This window comes from Podarcis cretensis (assembly GCF_951804945.1).
Source record: "Podarcis cretensis genome assembly, chromosome: 4".
Classification (NCBI taxonomy): domain Eukaryota; kingdom Metazoa; phylum Chordata; class Lepidosauria; order Squamata; family Lacertidae; genus Podarcis; species Podarcis cretensis.
Genome location: NC_137173.1, coordinates 71,249,727 through 71,271,804, shown reverse-complemented (window position 1 = coordinate 71,271,804; position 22,078 = coordinate 71,249,727). Strand labels below are relative to the sequence as shown.

At 41.3% G+C, this 22,078-nt stretch overlaps 1 protein-coding gene across 6 annotated transcripts in view; it reads right to left on the bottom strand.

The window, feature by feature from the left end:
- The window catches only part of NLGN4X (neuroligin 4 X-linked), a 156,840-nt gene extending 135,332 nt beyond the window's left edge, over positions 1-21,508 (bottom strand). For 3 of the 6 annotated variants that reach the window (XM_079972602.1, XM_079972601.1, XM_079972606.1), the window contains exon 1: positions 20,753-21,508. The gene's annotated coding sequence lies outside the window, so the exon portion shown is untranslated. Of the gene's footprint in view, positions 1-20,535; positions 20,554-20,752 lie in introns of those variants that run through there. The other 3 variants (XM_079972604.1, XM_079972605.1, XM_079972603.1) reach the window with 3 other exon arrangements.
- Positions 21,509-22,078: the final 570 nt, after the last annotated feature.

Below are 22,078 nucleotides of genomic sequence, written 5' to 3'. Positions count from 1 at the left end.
TTAACCAAACCAATGGGCCAGTTCATACATCAATCATAGTTTAATAAATTATGGCTTATTAACATGAGAATCAGGCAAACATACTCTCTCTCACTTGTTCCCCCTTCCTTTTATGTGCCAGCTTCAACTTTGCTGCCTTGCTTTCTTGAAATTACAGTTATATTCAAACCAGGAAACTGTGTTGTAATCTTGGGTTGCCAACTAACAAAGGAAACTAGGGTCGGAGTTTACTGAGGCTATAAATATGAAGCATTTAGTGGCTCACTTATGTGTTGAAGGCAACAGGCCCCAATCCAAAGCACACAGAGCTGTGTGCACAAGGGGAAACGGACTAGGTTTTCTCCTCAGTTATTAAATTGGGATAAGATTTAAGTAATCTAAGTCAACAACAGGGTCAGTGTAATTTATTTTATGTATTTAGCTGTTAAATAAATAAAATAAATTGCAGGAGCCTTTGACTTAAGCTTTCCAAACCTCCACTATTGAAAGCTAGTTTGCCACGATGTTATTTTCTTATTTGTATATAGTTATCCCAGTTATCTCTGAGGAATAAAAATCCTATACGATCCAAGTTAAAAAAATTCTAACCAGCTTCCCACGTCTAAAGATGTTGAGCTAGTTTCTGCAAGTGCCCTCGAGATCCACACAAACAGCCAAACACAACCCAGATATACTAATATGGGGCTGTGGTTTTGTTTTGTTTTGTTTTTAAGACACTAAATATTAGCCTGTCCTTTCAGAGGCCTATTTGAGGAGTCACATCAATGGCAATAAAACGAGAAAAATCCCTTCCATGTAGCTAGGCTTCACTACTTTGGACAGCTCCCTACCCCACACGATTGATTATATTGTTTTAGCAAGCAATATAAAAACGTAACTAATATAACACAGCAGATCAATAGTAAAGACAAAATAAAAGGTTACTCAAAACAATAATTTAGCAAGAATAAATTAACAACCAAGACCCTATTACCTTGCAGATTAATCCAATAACAAGCCATTATCTTCAGTTTTTATAGTTGATGAATATTGAAAGAAATGCAATTAGCCTAATCACAGCAAATGCTAAAAATATTACCACTAACTAACACACAAACACACACCAGTATTTGTTGGCTTACAAATCTTCAGGCAATCTACATGAATTACAAGTCGGAACCAAACAGTTGTAAGTCCTCCTTACTTAAACTTAACTAGAGCAACTAATCATTAGTGGGTCAATTTTGCCATAAAATAAACATATCCCAAACTTAACTAAATACCACATGTAGTTAGTATGTTACTATACTTTCCTACAGTTAACAAAACAAAAAAGAGGAAAGTTCGTACATCTACAAGCAAGTATTGTAAGATTATTTAATAAAAGATCCTCTGGGGTTCTCCTATTCTGGGACAGATAATATAAAATTATTAAAGTAGCTTTCAAATCTGTTATGGATACCCTTCATTCTTTTAGAAGTTTCTTAGTGAAATTTCCAGCACTGTAGGACAGATCTGTGGTGTTGATTGCTCAGTGCTTAACCTGAACCTGGTTTCTGCCACAGTTTCTTCCTTTTTTGATTAATTTGGGAAGATAGGCACTTAAGTGGCAGAGCCCAAAACTGCAGATGAATTAAGGAGTATCACCTGTAATAGCTAAACAAGTATCAGAAGCAAGTTGACAGGATTAGCTCATGACTCCTCTCAGCACACGCAATTGTTGTTTCAACAACCTGAAGATCAATCGATACCATAGCAATTCAAAGCAACGGTATACACAACAAAACTAATTTAAGGGAAAGCACCTTAGATTTTTCACATATTTTTCCTTCGGATCAATATAGCTTGACTGGCAGATCAAGGACCTTATAAGCCGGAAGTGTAATGTTGGTTCAGCACGGAGAAACGCGCTGCAGATGAATCGTGACTTTGAGATTTAAGATTTGGTGCTAAGCTAGTGTTTAAGATAAAAGCATAGCTCTGAGTTGTTCCCCTGTTCAGGGGTGGGTTGGGGGATAATTTCTGCTAACTCCCCCTTCCACATGCAATCTTTTGGCAGTGTTTTATTTAATATAATTTGAATTCTATGGAATACAAATTGTAATACAGTAAAATGCAATATAAGAAATATAAGAAACATTAACAATACAATTAAAAAACATGGTATCTAGCACACTGTATTAAAATTGCTACCAGAGGGAGAAAAATAATATGACCCATTAATGACCCATCAAGACAATTGGCAATTTTCAAGCTGTTTGAGAACCAGTGATTACACAATTGTAAATGGGACATCCACCTTAGCTGGATTAAGAGGTTTGGATAAAAAAGAAAGGACAGGGCTATAGGGAATGGGAAAGCAGTTCAAAGAGCATAAACCTTTTGCATATATGTAGTTCCTTAATAAATCATTTTATATCTACAGTGACCAGCTCCCAGAAAAAATGAAAAAGAAATACAAGGGATGGGAAACTGTGGCAAAAAGATAGAATGTCTCAAGGCCCCAGCAAAGCTGAAACTCATTGGCAATGCGGCTGAATACTGGGGGGGGGGGGGGGGGAGAAATTCATTATCTATATAAAAACCAGAGAAAGCAAGTTTCTCGTAGGCATTTGGTTGGCCACTGTGATAACAGGATCCTGGGCTAGATTGGCCACTGGCCTAATCCAGCAGGGCTCTTCTTATGTTCTTAATGGGTGAAAAAGATATTCCTGGAGAGAGAGAGAGAGAGAGAGAGAGAGAGAGAGAGAGACTAATTTTCAGTAGTTCTAAACAAATTTAAGTGGCACCTCAGGGCCCAACATGAAGGGAAACAAATAGAATTCTTTATGAACCTTAAACTGGTGGGCCAGCCATGAAACTTTGAGGCCCTAGGTCACTAATTAAGTATTTGATAGTGTTGGGACTTTCAGATTGTAAACTTTAAAAATATATAACTCCTGGGAGACCATGATCTGACTTCAGAAACGATAATCAACTTGAATGATTTACTTTTATAGTAGAGAGCAGAATGCAAGATTTAGGAGGAAATGAATTTCAATTGAAGCAGTAAGTGCAGGTGGAAGCCCAAAGTCACCCAAGCATGGCAAGGTCAGGCTTTTGCAGAAGGAGCATTCCCAGAGGGAAGGAATTTAGAAGAACAAGAAATGGGCGCACATATCAGGATGTGACCACCACACATCTCTGGATCTAGAGTCCATAAAGATAAGTGAACACAGCGTGGAGGCAGTCACAGATATAGAAAGTGTCCAGCCATAGGTAAGTGTTGCAATGTATACAGAAAATGAAACTGTAGCAAAAGCAGGCTACCAACAGGAATAATTCTCCATCTGTACCTTGGTATCAACAGACCAGAGAAATAGACAATTCCCTTAGAAACAAATGGGACTGGAGTGCAAAACAAGTTGGATACTTGAGCCAAGGCAAATGTGATATCGGATGTAGTTTCTCAAAATGTCCTTCAAGAGAGAGAGAGAGAAAATGAGAGAAAAACATGTGGGGGTTATAACCAAAAATGTAAGACTGAGAACTTACAATGAGACAGTAATTCCACACAGAGATATCTGTGAGTTGGAGATGATATGCCAAGATCAGGGGTCATTCCATTTGTGGCAGTATATGGAAACACAGAACCAGTGCTGAGGCTATAAACATGCCTTGCTCTGGGACTAATTAGAAGACTGCCATGGTAAGCCAAGTGAACACAAAACTGGATTTTTTTAAATAAAGATTTTGAGGGTATATGTAAGATAGACAGTGTATAAAATCCAAACAATAGAGCCAAATAACCCCTTGCAAAGTTCTTTGACTTTTTAATATGTTACCTCAAAGAAGCATTGCCAGACCAACAGCTACAGATAGCTCCACAGAGGGCATCAACCGTCAAAAGCATCCCTCCTCTCCAAGACAGAATATTAACATTATGGTTTCTAGGCATAGTTAACTTTGTAGGTAGATCAAAATCCAAACTGAAAACACTTTAGTGAGAAACTGTTTAACAGAAGACTTACCACCACTATGGACTCCTGTGTTACCATCAAGGTAACTCAGAGTTCTTGTTCACTCAGAGTTCTTGTTCAGAATGGGGAATAGGCAATAGAAGTATTAAGCAGAATAGAAAGGCTACTGTTCATGTACCTCTGCTTTACAACGGTGACTTGGACAACCTAAAGGAGGGAGTGCTCATGTCAAGGGCATCCTACAAGGTGAATTTTGGAAACCTGACCCCAACACTATATATCACTATTTTTTACTTGACACCTAAAAGCAAGTAAGAATGTAGCCAAACTTCCTTCCATCAGAATGCACTTCTATACATAGCTGTCAACTTTTCCCTTTTTTAAAGGGAAATTCCTTTATTCTGAATAGGATTCCTCGCAAGAAAAGGGAAAAGTTGATGGCTATGCTTCTATAACTGTGGTGATACCATTGAGAAAGCTGTTGTATAGCCTGCAGAATGGGATAGAGATTGCTACTGTGCCCATGGCAAGCTAGCTATAAACAGGGAACCAGAAAATCTACATCATCCAAGCCCTTTTCCTGTGGCTAACATGCAATATGTTTCTATGTATGTGAGTGAGTGAACACGTCCGTAAAATGACATAGATAAGGAAACAAATCAAACCATCTTTGGTGAAGAAGTGTAGATTTGTATCTTTGACTTCAAAAGGGTACAGGAATCCCCAAAGGGATTTCAGTTTGAGCCTAAGAATGGCTGCAAAAGCAGATAAATGTCTAAGAAAGGATGTTCCAACAAATGCACCGGAACTACTGCTGCAAAGTATAACACTGTACCAGTGCCGCAAGGATATTATGCCAGTACTGCAGAAAGATGAGCCAGCACAATAATTTTGAATCAGAATGCTACCAGAGTTATTTCAACAAATGGCATTCCAGTAATAAGGCTTGCTCATGCATGCCCATGTTTCTTTAACTGAAATTCTTAAGGACATCCAGAGGCTTGAACACAGCCAAGTTGGGTTTGAAAAGCTTTTCCCTGCTTTTAACAGCATCCCATCTCAGAAACTATATTTTTTCAAACTTCCTTTAGTTTCACCAGTGGCTCTGCTGGAAGGTGAAGTTCCAAAGCAGGTTCATGTTGAAATTGGATCAAATCTTTATTGTTACAGTCAATGTGCAGCATGCGGTCTTTGGTTAGGTGGATTAATGCTGTGTATGTATAGGGGTGGAAATGGCATTGGGCAGCAGCAGCTTAGTGAAGGGGGGATGTTGTGAGGAGCCTGTGGGAAGGATTGGTCCAAGCTTGGCTGGAACCCTCACCCTGGTTGCCTAGTGAGACCTTGCCAGATTGGCTTGCACCACAACAGGGTGCAACACTAGGCGACTCCCATGGAATGGGTTTGGCACAATCCAACCCCAGTGGATCCCATTCCACCAGCAAGGAGTGAGTAGAATGATGAACTGCTCCTGGCCCTACTGTCATGCCAACACTTAACCTGCCTGCTGGAGTCAATAAAGATTTGTCCTGATTTCTTCCCAACACCTGGGTTAAAAATGCACCTCCCAGGTCAAACACAAATCTAGACCCACACTTGCAGAATGAAAGGTTGTGATCAGCACAGCACAATGGCTTATTGGTGAATGACCACATTCCACTGGTAAGTATCTTTTTATCTGATTCAGAAGATCTCACAAAACAAGAACCGTTAAGTGTTTCTCACTCTTGTTTTAATGTTTTGAGGCAAAATGCTGGTGTCCAAAGCAAAACTAGCCAGTATCTACTCCAGGAAATGTTTTGATTTTCTTGTGTTTAGATCACCTCCCCTCCTACCACCAGAAGAATATTTCCTGCAATCTACAAATAAATCTCACCTGAATAATTTTGAGACCAATAGTGGGTCCAACAGTCAAGAGGTTGGTTTCCGTATGTAGGAGAGACGAAAGTGAGGGGAAGATGGGGCTCATCAAACTGGGAAGGTAGTCCATATAGGAGAAGGAAAATGCTGATCCAAAATGTCCACTGCCTTGCAGGATATCTTTGGAAGAACCCTACACAAATCTGGAGTGGAGTCCCTAAGACGGTCGGATGGTGCCAAGCTGGTGCCAGATGTATTGTAATGTTTTTCTTTGGACCATATTAGTGAGGCTAAGAGGGGGGCCTGGTCGTCTGGGCAAACCAGGACCTCCACACACATTGCCTAGGCTTGTGCTGCAAGGAGGTCACTTGGGTGCTGCTAACAGCGGTTTGACTTAACTACCGGAGGTGCACTCCATTGTCTCTTGAGACAGACAAATGTCAGCAACAACAAAATAAAAATTATAGTGACTATTTAACACCAACTTTGAACTGAGAATACCACTGCTTGTCATTTCAATATGAGAAATTAGAATTGATATGTAGTAGGTTTTTTGCAGAATATGTGTGACTAACTTTTTCCATTTCTATTTTAAGAACTCCACTAGAATATTAGAAAAGTGGTGTCTAAAGGCTAGATGAATTGCAGAATATCTGCACACACTAATATAGTTTAGATAAAAATAAAAAAGTTATGAATCTTCATTACATAGATCCTTTAATCACTATAAAATGAATACAGCACTTGAGATTTTATAAATATGTATTCCATGAGCACCCTACTCCCATCTCATCAGTCCATTGTTCAGTTTTGCAACCCATTATTAAAAATGTAGCATTGACACACTTTTAATTAAAATGAAAAATGGAAGCAGTACAGAATTCCTATGATTCATATAAAAAAATAAAAACAGGTGCTTGAGCCTTAAAGAATGTAATTCATTCTGTTCTCATAAAATATGTAAGTGAATATTTGTCTCAGGTAAATGCATACCACCACCCTCATCTGTTCAGCGGGGAAAGGACAGTTCTGAGCTGTATGTATTTGAGCCTTGTATCTCCCTGGCCACCCCTGAATAGGCCAGTTCACTGGTTACTGTCTCATACCATCATGGTGCCAGGTGTATATGAACCCAGGATGGCTATGAGCATCTGGAACAAAACCAGGAAAATGTTCCTGAAAAGCTGTGAACACCCAGGCACCTAACATTTATTTACTGCTGTGACAAAATGGTTCATCATACATTTAAATCATCACGGTGGCAATGGCAATAAAGAGTATGATAAATACAAAAGTCAAACCTTCAGAAGATGGAGGCATTGTGGGATGGTAGTTCCTGTGTCAGGAAAACTGGCCAGCTGCTTGTTCTGAATGGTGTTGCACTCCATCTGAATGAACAGGTTCAGGGTATGGGGGTGCTTGTTCCCAGGGGAGGCAGTGGTGGCCACCAATCAAGATGGTTTTAAAAGTGGATTAGATGTATTCATGCAGGAGAGGACTACTGGTGGTTATTAGCCATGGTGGCTATTCTCTCCTTCCAGGACTAGAGGCAATAATGCCTCTGAATTCCAGTTGGTATAAACAATAGAAGGGGATGGTGCTCTTGTGCTGGAAACCTCTTTCTGGGTTTCCCATGGGAATCTGGTTGGCCAGTGTGAGAACAGGATTCTGGACTAGATGGGCTACCGGCCTGACCCAGAACCTTTTCTTATATTGAACTTCCAGCACTTACTGAATACTTTTTTCCAGTAGAATTTTTAAATGAATTCTGATTGTAACTTAGTCTTATTGTATTGGGTCTCCTGTACAATATTTAGAGATGACTGTCATTAAGCGATATGCAGATTGTTGAAATAAATAAAAATAGTGTTTCAATGCTGAAAGAAGATGCATTAAAAAGGATATATGAATACATCCAATGAGACACTTTGTTTGAATGGGAATGTTTTCATAATATCATCAGGGAGGTGTCTGTATTTAAAAATAAAGGTTTGACAGACTTGCTCAGACAAAATTGAGATATCTCAGGACACATATCAGGTATTGAATCATAAGTGCCGAAATGATTGCATCAGTCTGTTTGCTTCTGGACGTCATGCAGCTCCAGCCCAGACAGCAGAATCCATTAGACATTTAAATCTAATCAAGTGTTTGCCTACTATTTGGCATACAAAATATCTTGTTAACAGATGGAGAAATTTGATCTCTCAACCCTCAGGCACTCCTGTCAACGTCGTAGCAGAACATATACATTATGGCAATTTCTAATAGACCCCATCCCGACTCTACCAAAGCATTTCCCAACCATTTCACATTAGGCATAACATTTAAACACAGCAAGCTCAGAATAACTGTTTGCAACACACTGCTGTGGCTCAGCCACTTCTGAGTAATCATGAATGTTTACACATGTCCACATATAGCTGTTTCTTATAAGAAGCACACATGCAGAACTTTGAACTGAACTGAGTAACCATTTAGCATGACTTCGGGTGTGAAGACAAAATGAGGTTTTTAACCTAGTGTCTAAATGAATATGAAGTGGGGGAAAGAATCATCTCAGTGATGTGATGGAGCCACTACTGTAAAAGCTACAGTACACACCTCATTTAATGTAGGGACCAACATGAGAGGCTCATCTGTTGACCTTAATGAGAAGCAAATTGATATGAGAGAAGGCATTCCCTCATATATGTGGATTTTGAATGTCAACATTAGCACCTTAAATTGAACCTGGAAGATAAGTGGCAACCAACGTAACAGAGAACAGGAATTATATGCAACAAGCTCATTGCTCCATCAAAACCCTGGTCACTGCATTTTGCACCTTTGGATCATCTTCAAGAGCATAAAGGCTATTAAAGTAGTCCATCCAGGAAGATACCAGACCATAGATAACTGTAGACAGGCTATTCCTGTTCAGAAAAGGCCATAGATGATGAACCAGCCTGAAGCTCAGTGTAGGCACTTCTAGTTGCTGGAGTCACTTGGCCCTCAAGTGGCTGCAATGGTTCTAGGAGCACTATTAAAATATCTTTACTATTTTGTTTCTCTCTTACAGCAACACACAAGAGCCAGAATAACTTCAGAAATAATAATAATGGAAGAAAGGTGATGTACAGATGTAAAAATTAGGAATTGGGAAACAGCTTTGACAACTTCCTTTCTGATAATCATGCCAGTGCTTTTGCGCCATGCTGACCTACCCTTCACCAGGTCCTTTCCTGTGAGATGCAGTGACACTAGTTATAAGAGGTTGTTTAAGCATCAAGGCCTCACCAAACCAACCACTACTGCTCCAAAGTCAGACTAAAATAAACCATGTACACGCATATTTGGATCTCAGTGGGGCTTATTTCTCAGGAAACACGCTTTGGGTTGCACTAGAAGTGTGCTTTCAAATGCAATCTCAGTCATTCCGTGTGTCTGTATTACATTGCAGCGGTAGAGAAATTCCAATTCCAGTCTGTTTCATGGCTATCTCCTTTCTAAACAAGCAGCAGAGTTCAGTGCAAAATGCTACGCTGCATCGGGAGGAAAGGATATTAAAATAATGACAGCCAGTAATAGCTGATTGGTACTTTTATGACAGGGGAGATGAGATCTGTATCATCCCCAGAAATGAAATATTAAAAATTCCTAAGCATCTCCCTCCCCCATTGCACTGCTGAGAACAAGAATGCAGTAGTCCTGGCAGAAACTAACAATACGCTAGACATATTTTCAAAAATCTATCACATGAAACCCTACCAGTTCTGGTGAATATTACATACTCAGCAATCATTCTATATGAAACTTTCTAGAGTGCATAATACATTGGATATGATCATTTGTTTCCCTTGAGTATGCAATAAGATTACATGGAACACTGGTTAGGAAAACCACAATGAATCATCAACTTTTAAATTTATCTCTTTCAGTAATGGGTCTGATTACAGATAAAAATATTTACACAGTAGGTGTTAATTTTATCCCCTGATTATTTGGCCCAAGAGCAAGAAAATGATAACTGATACATTTCTGTAGCAAGCAGAAATAGGAATCTAGAGTAAGAGATAATAGCTTGGACTCCTAGTTTTTGGGAGCCTCTTTTCATGAAAGCAGTGTTTTCCATATAGAAGGGGAACCCTAATCCAACCCTCAAAGGCTCCACTCTGATCATCATGGATTCAGTAGGAAGCACTGAAGTATGAATTTTCAGAATAAGAAGTGTTGAACCCTTCCAAAAGACTGGGATTCTAAGTGTGTTCAGCTCATGGCCAGTATTTTTCTTTTGCAGGAAGCTATTTTGACAAATAAGATTTCCTTCCTATACCTGTTTTAAAACCTTCCAAAAAGAGAAGGCTCAAAATTGGCCAACAAAAAGTGATACAGATGAGGAGGTTCCATGCTCAAAACTCAACATTCTGTCTATTGTATAATATTTACTTATGGTACCAGTGGGGTAGGAGAAAGAAAGAGATCAAGGCTGATATACATTCTAAAAGGAATAACAGAGCCCACTGTCTGGTCACCAAATGGCTTTATGTGTAACATCTTTAATAACACTTCATGGGAGGTGAGCAAGATGCCACCAGAAAACCAGGGCTGCTTACCAACCACCATTTACTATTGGGTTCCAATGACTGCTGATATTGCTAATAAGAAACCCAATGGTGAAGGAATCAGTTTAGTGTTACCAGAATACAGTTTTCCACACAAGGAAGGAAGGTGGACCAATTCCAAAACTGGTATGATACAGACTGGTTAATATCATACAAGCAACAATGCAAGGGTAGAATAAGTGCAAGTTTATTCAGAGATTACTGAACTTCAGAACTGCATAATACCTTCCAATTTCATGCATGCCCTATGAATGTCTACAAACACAGCACACACAAATTTGGGCTACATACCTTCTGCAGAGAGGTTGCATTATCTAATTTACAGCCTCCAGTGCTGCAGCTTGTCTCTCCAGCTGTGCATAATTTAAACCATGTTCTACTGATTCAGCACTCCAAGGGATAGTACAAGCTACTTATTTTCCTTTCATCTAAAGGAGACCAGCAGCAAATATTATACCCAAAACCTCATTAGCTGTACAATGTCTACTGAATTGTCCCATCTATACACAGGTACACTCCTCGTTCAAAAGCAGTCCGTCACCAAGCAAGCATGTGAGGCCCTGCAGATACAATGTCAGGCAGGCATTGGGAGGCTTCATTTGTGAAATCCCCACTCAGGCCTTGAAGCTCACTGGTTTGCCTTGGGCCAGTCACTGTCTCTCAATGTAACCTACATCACAAGGTTATTTGGGGGAGTAAATAAGGAAGGGGAGAACCATGTACACCATCCTGAGGTCCCTGGAGAAAAATGTGGGATATAAATACAATAAATTAATAATAATAAATAAATAAATTTTGCAAAGTGCCCATGAAAGTTTGTATCACATTAAAAGGTACAGCGGTGCCTTGATTATCAAACAGCTTAGTTGACGAACAAATCGGCTCCTGAATGCCACAAACCTGGAAGTAAGTGTTCCGATTTATGAATATTTTTTAGAAGCTGGATGTCCGACATGGCTTCCGCTTGAATGCAGGAAGCTTCTGCAGCCAATCGGAAGCCGCGCCTTGGCTTTTGAAGGGTTTCAGGAGTCGAACGGACTCCCGGAACGGATTAAGTTTGAGAACCAAGGTACCACTGTATTGTCTTAAAGATACCATTAAAACATGGGGCAACAGACAGAGGGTAGAACTCAACTGGTTCCTTGCACTCACAGCAGGGTTTTTGATCCAAAGGAGACAAATGATGACAGAAGAGATGGGGAGGGTGATTTGGGCAGGTGCCTCCTGTATCCCCTTAACACCACTTCCCAGGGGGCTGTGGGAATCCATGAGCACAAGGGCACCAATGGGAATCCAATAAGGCTACTCTTCTGGAATGGATTTATTCACCTAAATAAGCTGAACCAAAACTATCCCATCACCATGGGTTTCACTTTAATCTTCATTGCCTTAAGGAGTGCATAGCACACTGAAAAGTTAACAACAAAATAATTTCTGAATGGTGAAACAAATAAAAGGCAGTGAAAAATCTTTGGTAAAGCAGATATTAGGTCTAATTGTTACATGTAATCATACACTAATGAAGTACAAGAAAACTTAACAAGGGATACAACTAGTTAGCTCCATAGCCTGTTATCAAAATCTGGCAGAATGTGACATATGAATCTACCTTGAGTCAAGCATTTGGGCCACCCATGTCCAGCTCAGTGCTGTTTTGGGGGGAAAGACCTGCAATCTGGGGTCTCAAAATGGGGATATTTTCTAGCCCTGTTATACTTAATCCTGTTAACCAGAGATAGCAGGGATGGAACCTTCTGAATGCAATGATCTATGGCTCCTGCCTGAGCAGATGTGGAAGCTATAACCAGGGGCAAACACAGTGCTGTAAGTGTGTAGTCCACATTGGACAAGATATAACAGAATCTGTAATGAACAATTATAAATTTATACTTCACTCAGGCTTTTAATTTAAATAATATATAGATTTATACTTTTCAGGACTTTAATAGTGTCATTACAAATTTCGAATTTTTCCATTTACTCTGTCAGTCACTCTCAGATATGGTCTTCTTACATGAGTCCAACAAAATAGTCCCATTCTGCCCATGAATAAATTGGTGCCTTTAAAAAACCAACTTATTTTAATAATGAGTGATAGTGCATTTTTCTCTTTCCTGGGCCAAGTCTTTTTATCAGCTCATTGTGATATTTTCTATCATGTGCTTCTAATAAGAGTTACATTAATTTTCAAAGCCTAGCTCTCTTAAAAGTTTTAACATCTCCATCAAGAAGAAGAGCATTCACAAAATACTGTGGGAGAGAGGAACCTTGGAAATCTCACCACATTACTCAAATGAATCACACTCCAAGTACATTAAAGACAGGGTTGGAATGTGAGCACATTACAGTTAAAGTGCACAGATGTGTTCAGTGTGATGAAGCCATCCTTTACAGAGAGTGCAAATATCTGATTCTGTCAGCGCTGTCATGGCCTACAATTATAGGAATAAATGAAAAGAATTTGGAGGTGTCTTTCAACTCAGTTTAGTCTTTGATACACATCCTGAATCTGTAAACAAATCAAGAGGTTGAAATGACTTCAGAGGTTGTTATCTCAACAATGAACAGTTAAGGGGAGAACAAAGCATTTAAAAATGAGTTCAATATTATTCAAAAATGTAGCAGGAAGGAAAATGATATAGTTCTGGATTTAGACCCCTTTCAAGGCTAACATTTTCAAGGATGTTATGGATTCTACCACAACTCTCCAGCTAGAGACTTCATCCGTGAAAAAGGTCTGGTGCATTGGCATTATCTCTTGGCATAATTCCACCCAGAGCCTTCAAAACATTTTTTTTTTCTTTTTCGCCTGAGGTAAAGGACAAGATGGCACCCCCATTTCACATACAGATGCCAACAGACTGAAAATGTAATCTTGTTTTGAGATTGGTGATGAGGCACATTCCAGGGAGCAGCAGCCTAGCTTAGAGGGCACAGGGTAGGCTGTCTCCCAACACCTCATGGTCACTCAATGTACCCAGCATCTGATGTCTGAGATGGTTGCTTCACTCAGACAGCAAGGTCTAACCTGATTCCACTTTTGAGGATGTAATTTGCCAGGATATAAATATTTCTAGGGCAGCATACAGTCATTTGGCTGGCCAAAAAGGAATTAGAACTTCTCGTGCTCTGCTGACTCCTTGCCTGACTTCATGCTTCCTACCCTGCTTCCACTCCTTCACACCTGCCGATAGCACCCTTGGTCCATCTACTGCCGATGCTGGCATTCTGCTCCTCCTTCCTACCCACCTCTTTTCAGTAGATCCTTTGGTTACAAATCTTGGCCTGACCTACCTATGCTTTCCTTCCATTATCAGTCATACAAACCAGCATTCCAAATATGGCTGAACCATCAATTTATATAAAGGCATGATACCAGCTGTTTTATTTTCAGGCCATTTCCTAATAATTTGAAACACTTGAGGCATACCAAGCTGACATTTGCAGTGAACAGTCCACCACATTCCATGATCTTTTTAGTCCTGGGTAATCACAGCCAATTCAAATTTCATCAGCAAATGCATTAACTTAGAATACTTTGCTGCAAGAGCAATGATATCACCTGCTCTTATTTGTAATGAATATCATTTGCCATTTTGTTGCCCTTTCAGTGTTTTGGAGAAATGCTTCTGAAATTCTTCTGCCTGCTTTGGATTTCACCCTCCTGAATAATTGGGTGGCATCCATAAACTTAATAACCTTATTACTCAGTCCTGACTCCAGATCATTTATTAGTAATTTAAGCAGCATCAGTTCCTCCCAGCATAAATACTTGGAGAAGTCCATTGCTTATATCTTTCCATTTATTCTGGCCATCTCCTTCCTGTTCTTTAATCGTTTTCAGATCCATACAAAGACAAAAAAACATATCATGTGTATCCAAAGTTTGGTGAGGACTCATGGCTTTATCAGAAGCTTTCAGTATTTACTAAATAGCCCCTATCTCCATTTTCATTGACAATTTTGTATCATTCTTAAAGACTGATTATCATGCAGATGTTTCTAAGTGTGTGCAACCCAAACTTAAGGTCCGAAAAGGACATTGGATGCCAGTCTTACATGTGAAGTCCTTCCATGTCCTCACTTTGAGCCCACATGGGTTCAGAACAATGTTTCATTGAACCTGCGCACCTCCACCACCACTATGCCACTGCCAATATTATTAGACTCCAGTTCCTATTAGCCACAGCGAGCAAGACCAATGGGCAAGGATGATGGTAGTGGTAGGTGTAGAGCTGGGGTGATGGAGGAGGTGACCTAAGGCACAGGAGCTGAATGCAATGCTTCAGGCTTCTCTACCCCACCCTCCTCAAGGTAACACCTCTCCCCATGCAACACACTTCAATGACCCTGCTCCATGACCTCAAGTGCTTTTGCTTGGCTAGAATGTGTCCATGAACAATGATAATGCCTCTTATTTTCATGGATAGAGTAATGTGTTTGTAGAAACCTCTGGCTTTTGCATGGCTGGAATGTGGTTTTCTCCACAAAGGTAAACATCACAACTGTTAATCAATCCACTTCAGTGCTGGCCCCACCCACCACCAGCAGGTCATCCCCAAGGTTACTCATGTAGCAGTGCAGCCCTCAAGCTAAAACGTTTCTTACCACTACTGTAGTGCAACATTAACCGAGGGCCACAGGTTTGCCACCCCCAATATATGCTTTTTGTTATGGAACAGGTAGATCAGATAAGGTGAAATAAAGCTGATTATCAAGGGTCATAACCCACAACTCCAAACTTTATGTTTTCCAAATTGGGCCTTTTGGCAAAACCTTCGTTCTGAAGATAGCTCTTTTCTTTATGCTGCCCTGCTGTTCTTCCACTTCAGAGTCTTGGAATCACAAATTAAATTACTTTTTAATTTATGTAAATGTGATTTAGGAACAAGAAATTGTCAAACCTGATTGCAGAGGGGGAAATTTGCATTCCATTCTTACTTTTGAATATTTCTTTTTTTAAAAAAAAAAAAAAATTGTACCAATTTTCTTTTAGAAAAATTCTCAACCATTCCCCTCACAAATTCACGTGGTCCCCTGAACAAAATGTTGAGGTTGAAAGAGAGAAGTGTAAGTCATGAAACTCACCATATGGTTTTGTGCAAGTCATATATTTTAGCCTAAGCTGATGAGTTGTGAAGATAGGATGGAATAAGAAGAACTCCCCCCCCCCAAAAAAACCCTTAAAAACTGTGAACATCCAAGATGGTTGTTCCTAATATTCCAAAAGATAAATGGCAACTTGTTATATTTAGGAATTTTCCATTGTGCACACACAATTTTCATTTCCTACCCCCACCTCCTGCTTTTCTTCCTCACCTTCGGATCTACTGAGCGGGCTTTCACTACCCATTATTTCCAGGAATAGTGCCAATGAAATCTCATTTCTATCAGACAACAAGCATTTCCCCCTCCCTTGGAATTCATATCAGGAGACTACTAAAGCAAACAGAACGAGGCCCATTAAAAGGTGAGAGAGCTGAATACATAACCCTGTCAGATGTGGGGATCAAAATGGCTCATAACATAAATGCTTTACAAACATCGCTTCAGTACACCTGAGCTGCATGGTGACAAAGAACAGATGCAGGTTGGACGGAAAGCCCCACTGTGGCTCTGAATGGCTTAGTGCTAGTTTTGTGCATTTGGCCTGGTTTTATAACATTTCTTTTTTCTTCCTTCCTAGGTTTCCAGGTACTTAGGCATATGCATTGCTAATGAACCTTGGGCACACAAAAGCCTCCTGTCACTCTGTTGTTGTTGTTTTTTCCCCCCTACACAGAAGGTCATAAAATGGCAGAATGACAGCACCTTCTATGAGGTTTAAACACAGCTGCTGTTCCACACAAGTGGATCTGTGCCACACAGTGGGTGATTCGAACTCCTCAGACAACAGACCCTCACCTTTAAAAGACAAGTAGCAGCTGTACTGAGGGCCCATCAAAAACAGCAGTGCACGCTTTCCTGCCCCCATGCAAGAAACGGACATTTTAAAGCCATTTCCATTTGGAGACTGCAAGCAAGTGCCTCTTCCTTGTGATTCACAGCTTCATCTCGCTGACTACTGATGAACCTCAGCTTGGCATCCTCGTATTAAGACAGCCATTTTTGACAAACCTTTTATCATTGTTCTTTTGGAGACAAACTGGCTGTTAAAGAACATGAAGTTCAGTGAACAGATTCAAGAGAGCATTTGTGCAGCGAAGTGGGACACATGGAGTTGGTTTGGGGTTTTTTTAGTTCATAATACAGTCAAAATTCAATAATAATAGTTAATTCTGCTGATATGACAATAGACGCAATGTACAAAAGGAATTACTTTCATTTTACCTATCATATATGGCAGTCAGTTTTTATTTGCACTAGTTTAGTTTAATTATTATTCTTATTTGCCAACACATTTCCTATTCACTCTGGAAATGAAATATTCTGACGCATGCAACACATAGATTTAAAGGTAACTGTATTTGTAGGGTAATAAACCAGCCATTTTCCTCATATGTCTAGACTATATTAGGGCCTGGAAGTATTATAGAATTAATGAGAAACTACTAGAAAGAAACAGCATGAGAGACCCAATGCAATTATGATCCAAGGAACAAATGAAATTACATTTGCATTTATTCCCCATAGTTATGAAGAAAGGAAAGGCATTTTTTTACTGAATCATTTCAGAATAAATTTTAACATTAAATAACTTCTTTGGTTTTTAATTTCATTGGTATACCACCAAAATGCTTATGCTTGTGTAAATTATTGATAGGTAATTATAGACAGCACTTTTATATATGAAGAGTTTTACATGATTAAAACCAGTAAGATACACTCCTATACCAGATCAAGGGCCACTCTGTCACTGGAAACAATAATCTATAAACCAATAAATTCAAATAGGAAGGAAAGGTTTCCATCCAGTGAATAAAACAGAATGATACCATCAACCATATCCTGTTCCCAAAATAGCAAGGAAACCATTTATGTCTCAATATCTCTCTGTATTACGTAAGAAAAATACTTCTGGCCTTCCATAAATCTGAGTTTCAAATTTGCACTAAGCTCCATATTGCAGAGATTCCTAAAAACGATAAGAAAGTAGCAATCCAAGTTATGTCCACATGAAAATGCTGCCAAATTGCTACGCCCTTTTGCCCTTTCCTTTCAAGCCACACTATCTCTATATTGTCCTATATGCCCCACCTTAAACATACAGATTCAAAATATTTTTTTAGCTTAGAGGAAGACCTTTCCCCTCTTCCCTCAGTGAAAGTTACAGCAAGGGTATATCTTCTCTCCTTGCTTCTTTTACTCCATTAAAAATAAAATAAAATAATGTATCTCAAGAAGAGAAATTGTTTACATCTCAGGGACCACAATGCTCTCCACAACACACACACGCACACACACCAAAGCAAGAACTTGGCAGCAAAATCAAAGACAGCTAGTGTAATGGATTCAATAGCCACATCAAGTCTTTGCCTCTGGTTACTGAATCACCAGACCTGTTACAGTTTAATCCAGAACACTTGATTTATTGAACACAACCAAGAATTGAAGAGAGTTTATTCTATTGCATATCATTTAATACCATTGCTACATCTCATCGCAAACACAACCAGTTCCTGCCCTTATTGAAATTCTCATATATATAAAAATAGATATAACTTCGAGATCTCATTAAGCCCTTCTCTTTCCCAAGAAGATACTATGAACGGAAAGGAGAGTAGGCCCGGCTGAATATATCCCATGATTTGTACAACAATCCTGCTTTTGTCATTTGCAAAACAGACACACAATGAGTCTTTTTAAGATACAGAGAGAAGTGCATGGAAGCAAAGCCATTCAAGCAATTGACCAAACCTCTTTCAAAAAATAAATAAAATACACATCATTAAGAAGTGTCCACACCACCACCTTGTGGAATCTTCTCGCAAGAGCAACACCTGCTTCTTTCTACCAAAAAAAGAAAAAAGGCGCAAGAAGAAAAGAAATAAAGTTATATTATTCTTCTTCTCTTTATCCTGTATGGAAAGCAAAAGGACTGATAGAGATGGTTGTCTTGCTGGTTTTCAGAATGGAAAATGTTCTACTGAGACAATTAGCTTTGCTTTATTTCTACCACCACCATCTCCTTCCCTTGAAATAACTCACTGTCATAGCTTTGAACTGTAAGGATCATAATTAACCAGTCACTGAATGCAGCCACTTTCCAATGCATCCCTCTCTGAACTCAAAATGGAAACCAGGAAACCACAACCTGTAAATCTCCACTAACCGGAAAGCCAGCTAGGGAGCATGATGGCCAGACTAGGAAATCCACTTTCCTTCTTCCATCTCTTACCGTAGCTACTTACAGGATACTCAAAGCAGAGAATATACCCCCTAGGTGGGTATTCTTGACCTCTAGGATTTCCTTTCTTGTACCTGGTTCTTGTCAACCCTGAGGCACAGATCCTATCAAACAGGATCGCTAACTGTTGCTGCAAGATGGTGGGGGGTTGCCTGCATGGTTGGTGACTTCACTTCACTTTACCCTTGGGGGCTGGCTGCAGCAGTGGCAGCCGTGATCACCTGGCAAATGGCTGGGAAACTTGTGGAAGCAATGGGATAGGCAAGTTAACCTGAAAAAACAAACCCCACAAAAATGGGTCTGGCAAACCAAGAGGCGGCAAAGTTGGTCACTGAGAGGAAAGCAAGAGGATGTCCAAAACTGTCTGGCATCCCTCATGGTTAGAGAAACTCGATGGGTTAGCCTGACAGGCTGAAAGTGGATGTGTGTGTGTGTGTGTGTGTGTGTGTAGCTGAACCCTTTTGGTGCCAAAGAGGGACAGCAGATGGAGGAGACCTGTCTGCATCAGGGACTTGGACGTGTCTGCAGTGGTTTGACAGGGGGTGGATGCGAGGAAAGCTCTGCTTCTCGTCCCACAATTAGGGTCTTCCTTTCTTGTAATCTTAAACACGTCACAGAGGTCCCACCACGCAGGCTGGGAAAGGGGGGGGGGTTGTGTGGGGGTGAGGATAAGGAAACCGCTTAAGCAAAAGGTGTGGGGGAGAGGAGAGGGTAACAAGTTATGCGGCCGCTCTTCTGACCCCCTTCATGGGTGGCTGCAGAAGGGACAGAGCATCATTCACAGCGCCCTGCAGAGTGAAAAGCACGCGCGGGGAGGGGGGGGGTCGGAAAATGAAAGCAGCTGCAGTGCAGAGAAGGAGGGGGAGGCAGCAATGAGCAGAGGCAGCCCCTGGATTCTGGGCATTTAGGCAGAAGTGGGTGTGGGGGGAGAGGATCAGTCCTAGGCTTCTTAACTTTCCACTAGAAAGTCAAGAGTAGGCAGCTTTGATAAACCATTCAAGGCAAGAGATGAAGCAGCGTCCGCTTCTCCCCCCCCCCCAAGCCAGTTTCCAGGAAGGTGCAGAAATCTCTGGACAGACAAATCCCCTCCCGTGCCTGCAATCCTGCTCTCTTCATTCCCACCCCCACCCCTCCCCGGGAGTCCTATCCCGCTTCTTTGTACAATAAGCGATTTATGTTACCCTCTTTATACCCCCACCTCCACCATACAAACAAATAATAAAGAGGGCCGATAGAGGCGGGGGGGGGGAAGAGAGAAGAACCCACCCAAATGCCACCCTGGAAATCAATCACGTGGGTTTAAAAAACAACAGGCAATCTCCGGCAGATGAAGAAAAAGAAAAGGACTTGCTTAATGCCTCCAGAGAGCCTCCAAAATCGTTCCTTCTTAGGGAAAGACATGGAGGGGGGGAGAGAGAGAGGTTAAATCAAAGCTTAGCGTGCCTCTCTCAACACCCCCCCCCCCCCCGCTGCAAAGAACAGGGCACCGGGGTGCTGTTTCCTTTCCCAAGCTCTGCCTTCCCCCGTTTGCTGAAACTGTAGCAATGCTCTCTCTATCTCTCTCTGTGTACTGCAGATATGAGCCGCCGCCCCCCCCCCGTTCCCTCTCCGCCACACTCTTCTGTTTATTTGCCTGTAAAGGCAGAGCTACTTTGTAAACATCTCACACAGAGCCCCGGAGCCTTCCTAAAGAGCTGACTGCAGCAAAGTGCCCCCCATCACTTAAGAGCGGTGGTCCAGGGACATGGGAGGCTGCCTGGGCAAAGAGATCTAGAGATGCATTACATACATGAGACAAGGAAATCATCTCCAGTGCTGAGAAACGGGAAGTATTCTCTTTTTCCCAATAAGAGGGTGGCAATGCTCCCCCCCCCCCCGAAAACAGTGCAGAGACGACTGCAGCAAACCAGTCCCCCCTCTGGAGTACCAGCTGCAAACGAAGAGGTGGGGGGGGGGGAATTTGGGAAGAAAAAGGCAAAAAGGACAGAGCTCTGGTTTGTACCTACCTCGGCGGAGGAAGCTGCCTCTGTGTTTTAGGGGTCGTTGGCAGCCTGTTTCTTCCCAGGCGACTTCCAGCAGAATCGCAGCACACAGCAGGCTTCGCCGGGGTCCAGCTTCTTTTCCTCCCCCCACCCGCTAGCTCGCGTGGTGTGCGTGTGAAATCCAACACGGTTTTGTTTTGGGTTGTTTTTCCCCCCTTTAGTCCAGAGGAATGCAACAGCCCCTCGCAAAAAAAAAAGAGAGCAGAAAATCTTGGTGGTGGAGAGCGACCAAACAAACAAACAAACAACCCCAAACCGGCAGCAACCACAACAGCACTAGGTTTGAAAGAACCCGGCGCTTTCTGTTGTAAATGACCTACATTCAAGCGGCAAATGCATTGCAATCGGCGGCGGCGGCGGCGGCGGCAGCAGCAGCGGAAGAAGAAGAAGAAAGCGCGTTGGATCTGGGAGTGGGAGCTCCGCTTGCCTATTGCAGGGAGACAAGCGACAGCGAGAGGGAGAGCGAGACTGATCGGCGAGGCAGAGCGAGATTGAAGAGCGAGCGAGCGGTCCAGGCTGTGCCAGGCTGTCTCCTCCCGCGATTGGACCAAACTGAATGGAATTTACAAAGCCGGCAGCCAATAGATCTCCGCAGCCGGCCCCATCGCTACAGGAAGCATACCTACATCTACAACCGCATGCAAAGAGCATCGAAGCCTAGTGCGAACCAGCTGGAACAGAAGGATCAAGGGTGGCTGTAGTGGTTGAACAGGTGGGCATTTTACACATGTAGGAATAAAAAAAGAAAAGAAAAAAGCGGGGGTATCTAGAAAGAAAGACTCCTCCTCCTCTCTTGAGTCCCTGCCTTCTTTTTGGTCTAGCTTCTCTTTTACTCAGTGCACGCTCTTAACCCTTTCGTGCCACCATGCCTGCTGAAATGGTGTTTCCACTGCCTGCTGAAATGCCTGCTGAAATGGTGTTTCCACTGCCAGCAGTGAACGCCTGCAAACTTGTTCCAATAGTAACAAATCATAGGAAATTGCTGCACCTGATAGGATGACTGAGAAATGCTGTGATGGACACATGAGTATCACTCTCTCACACACACCTCATACGAGTTGCAGATGCCTTTTCTAGTACAATATAATGGCTCCACGTTTGGTTTGAATTTGAATATCAAACCAACCTATCTCACAGGGTTGTTGTGGAGTTTAAACGGGGGGAGAACCATGTGTGCCACCTTGAGTTCTTTAGGTAAAAGGTGGGATATAAATACTTTTGATAATAATGATGTATCAAAACTAAGACTCGGGTTATGATAGGTCGCAGTAAGGACTGGGATCAGGGTTA